The sequence below is a fragment of the Panthera uncia genome, assembly GCF_023721935.1.
Source record: "Panthera uncia isolate 11264 chromosome A1 unlocalized genomic scaffold, Puncia_PCG_1.0 HiC_scaffold_17, whole genome shotgun sequence".
In the NCBI taxonomy this organism is placed as follows: Eukaryota; Metazoa; Chordata; class Mammalia; order Carnivora; family Felidae; genus Panthera; species Panthera uncia.
Genome location: NW_026057577.1, coordinates 42,056,932 through 42,066,463, shown reverse-complemented (window position 1 = coordinate 42,066,463; position 9,532 = coordinate 42,056,932). Strand labels below are relative to the sequence as shown.

Here is a 9,532-nt window from a genome sequence, read left to right as displayed (position 1 = left end):
TACAGGTTTAATAAAAAGAACCAAACATTGTTAAGCAGTAGTAATCAAAGAAACAAACAAAAATACGATATAACCATTTAGTATGATCGAGTTAGCTCAACAAACCCAAATTCTGACTTACCCTAATGAAAGTGCTTTATTCGTGTACTGCTATGGCAGTGTAATATGGAATATTCATTTGGAAAGCAATTTCACATCACAAGAAAAACTTATTCATGCATTCATTCCTTTAAGAATTGTTATTGTTACTGTTGTTTTAACAATTACAATATGTCAGGCACTGTTCTAGGTGCAGAGACCATAAAGAGGATTAGGCAATAATTGTCAATCAGAAGTAGCAACCAAGGAGAATGAGATAAATTACAAAAAAAAAAAAAAAAAGTATTCACAAAAAGTACTAGGGAATTAGGAAGAGCTGTATAGAGAAAGTGAGATTTGGGGCTGGGTTGTATATTATTCATTCATTAACTTATGCATTTGTTCAACAAGTGTTTATTCAGTTCCTTTTGTATTTCAGGATGTCAGGAATGGTTGTAGGCACTGGAGACACGTCAGTGAACACAACAGACAAAAATCCCTGTTTGCTTGAAAGTTACATTCCAGATACGCAGACAATAAACAAGGTAAATAGGCAACACATAGATAAGTGTTAACGAGGAAAAGTAAAGAAAGATGAGGACAAGAGAGGGGATTGACATTTTAGGTAGGGTAACAAGCGAGGACCTTGTACAGAAGGTTACATGTAATAAAAAGTCTAAAGGAAGTTAAGAATTAAACCACACAGATCTACCTGGGCAGAACATCACAGGACCTAATGATTGTGGGTATGAAGGCTCTAAGTGGGGAACATGCTTGTGAGGCAAACCTGCTGGCTGGAGGGAAGTAAATGAGGCTGGGAAAGGAGGATATGCAGGCTAGGAGGCCATAGGAAGCCAGGCTGTTTAGGTCATGTGAGTACTTTGCTTTCTCCTTGCATGGGATTTTTGGTCATTGGATGGTTTGAGCAGAGGAGTGACAAACAGGTTGTATTTGTATTTCAATCAGTTCACTCTACTCTGCTGCAGAAAAAAGGAGGAGTGGAAAAAGGGAGACCAGTTAGGAGAATCAGCTAAGAGACAGATGATGTTTCTGACAACGGTGGAAGCAGAGGAGGACCTGAGAAATGGCCATATTCAATATGTATTTTGAAGGAAATGCTGACAGAATTTGCCAACAGATGGCGGGTCAGGGGTCCTCCAGACCACCCCCAGGTTCTATGATTTGCTCAGACTCATAGGACTTGGCAAATAGTTGTATTTGCAGCTACAATTCATTATATGAAAAGGATACAAAAAAAATCAGCAAAGGGAAAAGGCACATGAAGAGGAGGCCAGAGGAAACCAGGAACTAGCTTCCAAGAGTCCTTTCCCCATAGAGTCACACAGAATGTGCTTAATTCCTCCAGCATTGAATTGTGATAACATGTGTGAAATGTTGTCTACCAGGAAACTCATTAGAGAATGAATGCCTAAAGTTTTGCTGGGGTCTGGCCACACAGGCACTCTCTTCTTAGCCCATACCAAATTTCCAGACTCCCAGAAGTAAGCAGGTATCCTGGATGAACACTATATGTACAAGTAGCATAGGTATTACCAACCACTCTTACCAGATAGGGAATGGTGGGAACTCTCCAGAAATTCATATTCTTCACCCCAGCTGAGGGCCAGCCATGCGAGCAGATCTTCTGAAGACAACAGTCTCAGGTTGGCTACATTAACTCTTTTCTGGATAGACAGAATATGAGGGGTGCAGTAAAAAGCTGTTCAGGAAGAGAAATGGAGAGTATGGGTGTATTCTAGGCAGTGAGAGAACATATACAGCAGAGAACAAGAACAGAAATACTTGGTGTCTCATTTTTCACTTAGATGTGTGCAATAAAATGTACTGGAGACATGACAAAGATTCTAGCAGACATGGTCCCTCTCCTTGTGGAGAATATTTGCAATTTAATAGGAAAGCTGGATACTAATAAAATAGTCCTTAGATCTGTCATTACCTTACTAACTCAGGAGTGGTCAGCCCAAGCACAGCAAAACAGTATCACCATGGGAACCTGTCAGTGATCTTCACGTCCTCCTAATGCATCCTATAGTCTAAAGTCAAATGAGGTTTCTTAAAATCTGATTCCAAGATTATTGCTAATGTTTAAGAGTTTTTAATATTTTTCTACTTCTCAGGTTATATTCCAAGATCAAATAAATCAGAAACTATCCTTTAAGACCTGTCTATATGCACACATGCGTGCACACACACACACACACATTCACACTACACCTTCTATAATGAGTTTGCTCATTTCCATCACCATACCTTAAGGTTACATTCTTCCCACCAGAAAAACCTCTATCAAATCCATTCACATGGTCCTGATTCTTTTTTGGGACACCTCTGGTGCTGCCTCCTCCACAAGTCATTAATTATCTGTCTGATATACTCAACTCTGGCCTCCTTTCTACACATCATAATATCTGTAGAACACAAGCACATCTTTTCCTGTGCTCTTTTCTTTGGTGATATGGATAAACTTTATCCAACCATATCCTAAATGTTGGTTTATCCAACCATTTAGGGTATGATTTACCCAACCATACCCTAAATTATCTTAGAATTGGGGACATGTTTTTTTATTATAACTGTAATGTCTACAATACAATCATGCTTGGCCATAGTAGGTCACTGAGTCACATTTATTGACTTGATTCTTTAACTTTAACATCCAAACTTCCAAGCCTAGATCCGTGCCATATACATATGCACTAGTTATCTATTGATGTGTAACAAATTACCCTCAAAATCACTGGCTTAAATAACAATAAACATTTATCATCTTTCATAGCTTTTATGAGTCTAGAATTTGGAAGGAGTTTATGTAGGTGGTTGTGGTTAAGGCTCTCTGATATGGATGTAATCAGGATGTTGTCTGGGTTGTCCTCTGAGGGCATGACTGAGATTAAAGAATCTGTTTCCATTAGGAGTCATTCATTTAGTTGGCAAGTTGGAGCTGGTTGATAGCAGGAGACCTTACTTCTTCCTCTGCTCATGGGCTTTCCATTGAGGCTGATTGTGTATTCTTATCACATGGCATCTGACTTCCTCCAGAGCAAGTGATACAGAGGGTACAAAACAGAAGCTTCTGTGGATTTTCAAAAGCGACACAGTGTCATTTCCAGAATATCCTCCTTGATCTATCTTACACAGATCAACAATATTCAATGCATAAAAAGACCTACACAAGTATGTGAACACCAGGAGGCAAGTTACTGGGGCCATCTTAGAAGCTGGCTGCCATGCTCTATCTGATTAAATTTTACTACTGATGATTTATTGTCTCTGCAAAAGGGCATTACTTTAAGCAACTCCAAATTAAAACAACTGAAAATATTTTTTGAAAATATTTTTAATAAATGAATAATTATTGGAAGCTTTTACATAAGGACTTATCCGTCTTCAAAAGAATGTCTTTACATTGCAAGCACACCAGATTTTGAGGATAGTGTCTATGATATTAGGTAGGGATTGTAAGCATCCTTGTTTTCCATCTCTTAGACTAAAGCCTTAATTTCTTAACTAATAAGGTAACTTGAACCCCACAGCATTACACAAATATTTCTCCTTTTTCTTTTCTTCTACTTATCCTCACATATATCCACTCATTTCCTCCACCATTTCACCTCAATCCTGACTTTATAAGCCTGAAAAAGCAGTCATTCTTATGTGTAGGCAAAGCAAGTGTGGAGCCTGTGTGGAGTAAATGGAACTTAAGATCTCCTTCCCCCATTGAAATATTTTCTCCACCTGCTCACTAATGCCTAACATTCTGCAATTAACAGATTCTTTTTTTTCTTTGACATGTGGTTTCTTGTCTCCAGTTAAAAATATCAATATTCTCAGCAAAAAAGAATATATTATGGTTGTAACAACTGTCTGCTCATTAGTATGAGTTTTTTTTCTGCATTTCTCCTGAAAACACATTTTCAAAAGGGAGAAGAAGAAAAAGAACACTTGAGAGAGGTAATCCCCCAAAGGGAAAATTCAGGATTCAGAAAGAGGAACCTCACAGAATGGAAGGATGCACTTACAATTTTGTCCAGGGCCAACTCTTTTATGAGACTTTGCCAAGGATAGAAAGTCAAAGGCCTCTAACCTCATTCTAGTACCAACCAAGCTCACTATATTAAACTGTATTTCCTTAGTGCACCATCTGTCAGAGGCCATCACAATGAGGAAATGAGGACAATCCCTTTTCTCAAAAAAAAAGAGAAATGACTGGTGAACATAAGCCATAGAGATGACAATGAAGAACTGGGAATGCAGTTTAGAGAGTGGCTGTCTTGTTAAATCTTGAGCAAAAGCTTGTTTATTTTAATGATGACTTTGGTCTGTAAGCCTTTAGCCCTGTTATTTATTCATAACCTTGCAGGGGTCTTGGATTCCTCATTTGCAAGTATAAAAATGAGAAGCAATTTGCACATGCCAGGTGTCTGGACAAATGCTCTCTATTATCTACATAAACCAGATGCTCAATGATTTGAACCAAGTTGAACAGAACGCATACTGTTCATTCGCAAGCTGGCATCACACTTCTAGAGAGACCCTGGGTTTTGCAAAGACTTTTTATCAATTACAGGAAAATCATTATCAAAAAAATAATGACTTTTCTTGATGACGTGCTGCTAACTGTAATGGTTGGGTTGTCCGGTAGAGTTTAATGGCTTCAGATTTTTCTTATGATGCTTAATATATCGCCCAAGAACACAGAGAGACTATGGACACCAAAGCCAGGTTTACCCCCCACATCAGAGCAGCCCTGTTCAATTTTATTTGAGTTAATTGCCAGAAGAAAGAGACCTAGCACTTACTATACCTGCTGTAGACCAAGCATCCTGCTAGGAGCTTAAGTCACATTACTTCATTTCCACAACTGACTGGATCATAAAATATCCAATCTGATTTGATTGTGAGATTCAGTTTTTTCTATTAACCAAATTAGACTGTGTGTTGCTCACACTTTTATTTAGCAGAATCAGCTGTTCTGACAGCTAAAATTAAAACCAAATTCAGCTCCCCATGACTAATGTGCTCGCAGCCTTACCTGCTGTGCGGCGCATTCACACTCTCATGCTCATCGCCTAGATTTCCATGCAGGGCAAGGGACGCTGAAGATCTGTGGACTGGCTTGAGGCAGAGCAAGCCAGGAAGAGAAGGATCAGAAGCTGGGTTCAGCCACAGGGAGGAGCAGCCCTACCGAAAGCAGACACGCAGCCACCTTGAGCATGGAGAGTACAGTCCACCTTCAGGAATAGCCAGAAGAGAAACAATTTTCACAACTGGAGGGGATGCTCAGATGAGCATCAGGATGTCCAAACAGGACAAGAAGGCACAAGAGAAACTTAACCGAAGTTTCAAAACCCTCCCCACTGTAAACCAGGAAAGCAAAAAACATCAAAAATCTGAAAGACACAAGTTTTCACAGAACAGCCTCCATCACCCAGATAACGCTAATGAGCTTGTGTGCTATTCAAACAGATCCACGATTTGTGCTTCAGAATGGATGACATGGGCCCTCATCACCTCAGAGCCTTAAAATGGAGCTTGGAAATGGTGTTCTCCAAGGTGTGTACCAGATAGAAGAAACATGAATAGGGATGTTTTTTCTTTTTAAAAAACCAAAAAAATATATTTATTTATTTTTAACAGACAGAGTGTGAGTGGGGGAGGGTCAGAGAGAGAGGGAGACACAAAATCCAAAGCAGGCTCCAGGCTCTGAGCTGTCAGCACAGGGCCCCATGAGGGGCTGGAACTTATGAACCACAAGATCATGACCTGAGCCGAACTCATTTAAGTGGCTGAGCTACTCGGGCACCCTACGAGGGATGTTTCTTAACAGTAAATACCACCTACTGTCACAGAGTTCTCCCATTGATGAACAGTGGCATTTTCCAAGGACATTCTTGGTATACTGACATACTGATGACCTCTCTGAGCACATCTGGTAAACAGCCGCTTATACCTGTGTCCTGATATAATTTTATGTCAGTGCTGGAACATATACCATTCTAGACTAGGGCTTCTCAAACTTTGATGTGCACAGAAACCGCTCAGGGCTCTTTGTAAAATCCAGATTCTGATTCATAAGGTTTGGGTGGACCTGAGAATCCTTATATCCAACAAGCTCTCAAATGATGCTGAGATCACTAGTTTTGGCACCATACTTTAGTAACAAGGGCCTATGTTATAGATAGGGGCTTTGTTTTGTTTTCCAGTAACAACTGATTCACATAAAAATTCAGGAACAAGCCACACAAAACTGGCATCTGAAAGAACACAGATTCTTGTTTTCTTGTTGGATAACTATTAGGATATTTATATATTTGGATAATGGTTTCCATTAAACAATACTCTTATTTAAGGATTCGTTCATATTGCAAGTAAATAAATTCTTTTGTTTGATGAAGTCAGGAGGAATATCAGGACCAAAGTTGAGTTTCCTTACCTCCAGCCAAGCACTGCTTCCAGGATATCACAAGACAATCATATCATTAAGAATGATCTTATACACATCATTGTCTTTATGAAAACACCCAGAAACTTTAATGATGTTCTCATTTGTTAATTTGGACGTGAAGTGTAGTCCGGAATTTCAAAAGTTATTATACTGCTGATTTGTTTGTATGATTGTTTTCTAATGCAAGTCACAAAGTTCATTGAATTTCTCCTGATTAATGAGACAGAGAAAAATCTTTTTACGTAGTTTTATGGCCAAGAACCAGTTTCAGTGAACAACAAGAATATGTGCTAAAATATGTCAGTGGAATTATGTGGGCATCTAAAAGAACATGCAAGAACCATTTCTAGTATGACAGAAAAAGCACTGGATTAAACCAAGTCACTTTGTTGAACCCAGCCACTCATTACCTGTGAAACTCTGAAAAAGCTAGTGATTATCTCTGAACTTCTCAAGTTGTGCATGTCATAAAAGGGGATAATAATCCCTAGTTTGCTTACCTCAGTGTTGCTGCCAGTCACAGCACACCTTGGTGAGGATTATAAAGTGTCTACTCTGGGGGCACTGGGTGGTTCAGTCAGCTTACCATCTGACTCTCAATTTCAGCTCAGGTCATGATCTCACGGTTCGTGGGTTTGAGCCCCATATCGGGCCCTGTGCTGACAACACAGAGCCTGCTTGGGATTCTCTCTTTCCCTCTTCCTCTGACCCTCCCCCACTCATTCTCTCTCTCTCTCTCTCTCTCTCTCTCTCTCTGTCTCTCTCTCTCAATTAAAAAAAAAAACACTTAAAAAGTTTTAAGTAAATAAAAAATAATCATAAAAAAATAAAATGTCCCCTCTGGGCATATCTGGCCTGGTGCAGGTTCAGAGTTCTATGCTTGTGTGGACCAACTTGGAGGCACCACGTGTCCTCTCAACAGGGGCTCATCAGCAGTGAACCAACCTGTCAATCCATGTAGATCACCATGCCCTATCTCATCAGGTAGTAGAGAGAATAAAATGAAGGCACTTTGCAAGATGTAAAGTGCAACACAAATATAAAAGAATGGATAAGCATGCATACAATCAAAAGCTGACTTGCAAGGCAGAAATTTAGAAGGATTCCATGCATATGAATCTCTCAAAATTCTTAAATCAAGAGACACAAATTATCAGGTATACACCAAATACATCAGTAGCAGAGTAGTAGGGCTATGGAGGGCCAGAGATACGTGAAATCTATTTAAAAAGACACATCTAGGGTACTACATCTGAAAGCTTCTGCATCAGGAGGCCTGAGAGAGAGAGAGAGAGAGTCTTTAACATTCTTACTGACAAAGTGTCTTTGATGTGCATACCAAGCTTAGGGAATTCAAGCCTAGCAAACAATTCAGGTATTTTTAAACCTTATTTATTTATTTATTTATTTATTGTTTATTTATTTATTTATCTATTTATTTATGCCTGAATTATCCAGAGAGAAGAAAAGCATCTAACATAAGGAATAATAACAAGCTACAGAAGATGTTATGTTCTCCATAAAAAAAAAAAAATCAGCTAAGATATTGCTCAATAAATTGATGACTCATACACTGGCCTTTTTTTTTTTAACATTTATTTATTTTTGTGAGAGAGAGAGAGACAGAACATGAGCAAAGGACGGGCAGAGAGAGACAGAGACACAGAATCTGAAGCAGGCTCCAAGCTCAGAGCTGTCAGCCCAGAGCCTGATGTAGGGCTCAAACTCACAAACTGTGAGATCATGACCTGAGCCAAAGTCAGATGTCCAACCAACTGAAACACCCAGGCGCCACAGCTCATAAACTATTTATAAAATGCACATTCCACGGCACATAACATGTGACATGAAATATCTCTGTACAGTCCCATTCATTGAGCTACTAGAGCAAACATCCTAATCTTGTTCCCTACATGCTAAGGGCCCACTGAGATACAATGGAAATCCCAGATGACTATGCCTGTCATCAATTTTGGTATCCAATAAGGCTATCATAAATCAAATCAAAGCAATCGATAATCATTCTGCATTTATATAAATCCACCATCATCAAAAGCAAAGGCAATAATTCAAACCCAAGCATAGTGGTTTGAACCACTACGAATTAAATCCTTTATGAAAACACATGTTTCTACTTCCAACTTAGACATTACTGTATTTAGTTCTAGTCTTCCATCTTCTTTGCTTCTCTGTATTCCAGGAATTGACAGAGAAGAAACAGTATTTGGTACCTCTTTTAAGGTATTGTTAATACCACTGGGAGTGGATGCTATAAAATTACGAACAAAGTTAAAAGGACCCATTTCAATCTACAAAGAAAGAGCTAGTGCATCTCCTCAGGCTGATTCATGAAAGTACTGAATCCAGGATATGAGTACTCTACTTTTATAAATTCTCTGTAATTATGTTTAATTATCACAGAAAAGTAAAAAGGAGAAAATAAATTAGACATATGGCCAGGGACTCTGAATTTTGAATTGACATATTATTGTCCCCAACCTCACTAAACAGTCATTGTCTTTAGGTTATTGGCACACTAACCAGTGAAGAAAACAGTTGGGAATCTGATGTCTAATTAATCGTAAAATATTTGAGGGGAAAAAAAGTCATCCATACAAGATTGATTAGATCTGGCATGTGGAGCCTTTTTATATAATAGATTTATAAAGTAACTATTGATAACCAATGACAAGATTAGAAAAATGAGTTTCTGGTTGCCATGACAATTCAGACAGCATTCTAGCACCCACTCTAACGGCAACACTTAAATAATGAGCATAAAGACAGATAAGGGAGCCCACGCAGAATTTCATGTTAAAAGCTAAGGAGCTAAAGTCTAGATACAGTAGAGACAATGGAACCCTTAACATAGGAAGTGACCACTGAGTAACAGAGAAATCTTGAGGTAAAGCTCAGTCTGCTAAATCCAGGATGGTTCATGGATGCCCACACCTTACTCTATGCTAAAAGAGACTAACTTGTCATTCT

At 38.8% G+C, this 9,532-nt stretch overlaps 1 long non-coding RNA gene across 1 annotated transcript; it reads right to left on the bottom strand.

Annotated features, from left to right (window-relative positions):
• Positions 1-1,987: 1,987 nt before the first annotated feature.
• LOC125935656 (uncharacterized) lies at positions 1,988-5,671 on the bottom strand. Its single transcript, XR_007461739.1, has 3 exons — positions 5,132-5,671; positions 3,065-3,172; positions 1,988-2,132 (listed from the first exon to the last, which is right to left on the bottom strand). It is a non-coding gene; the product is annotated as an uncharacterized LOC125935656 (long non-coding RNA).
• Positions 5,672-9,532: the final 3,861 nt, after the last annotated feature.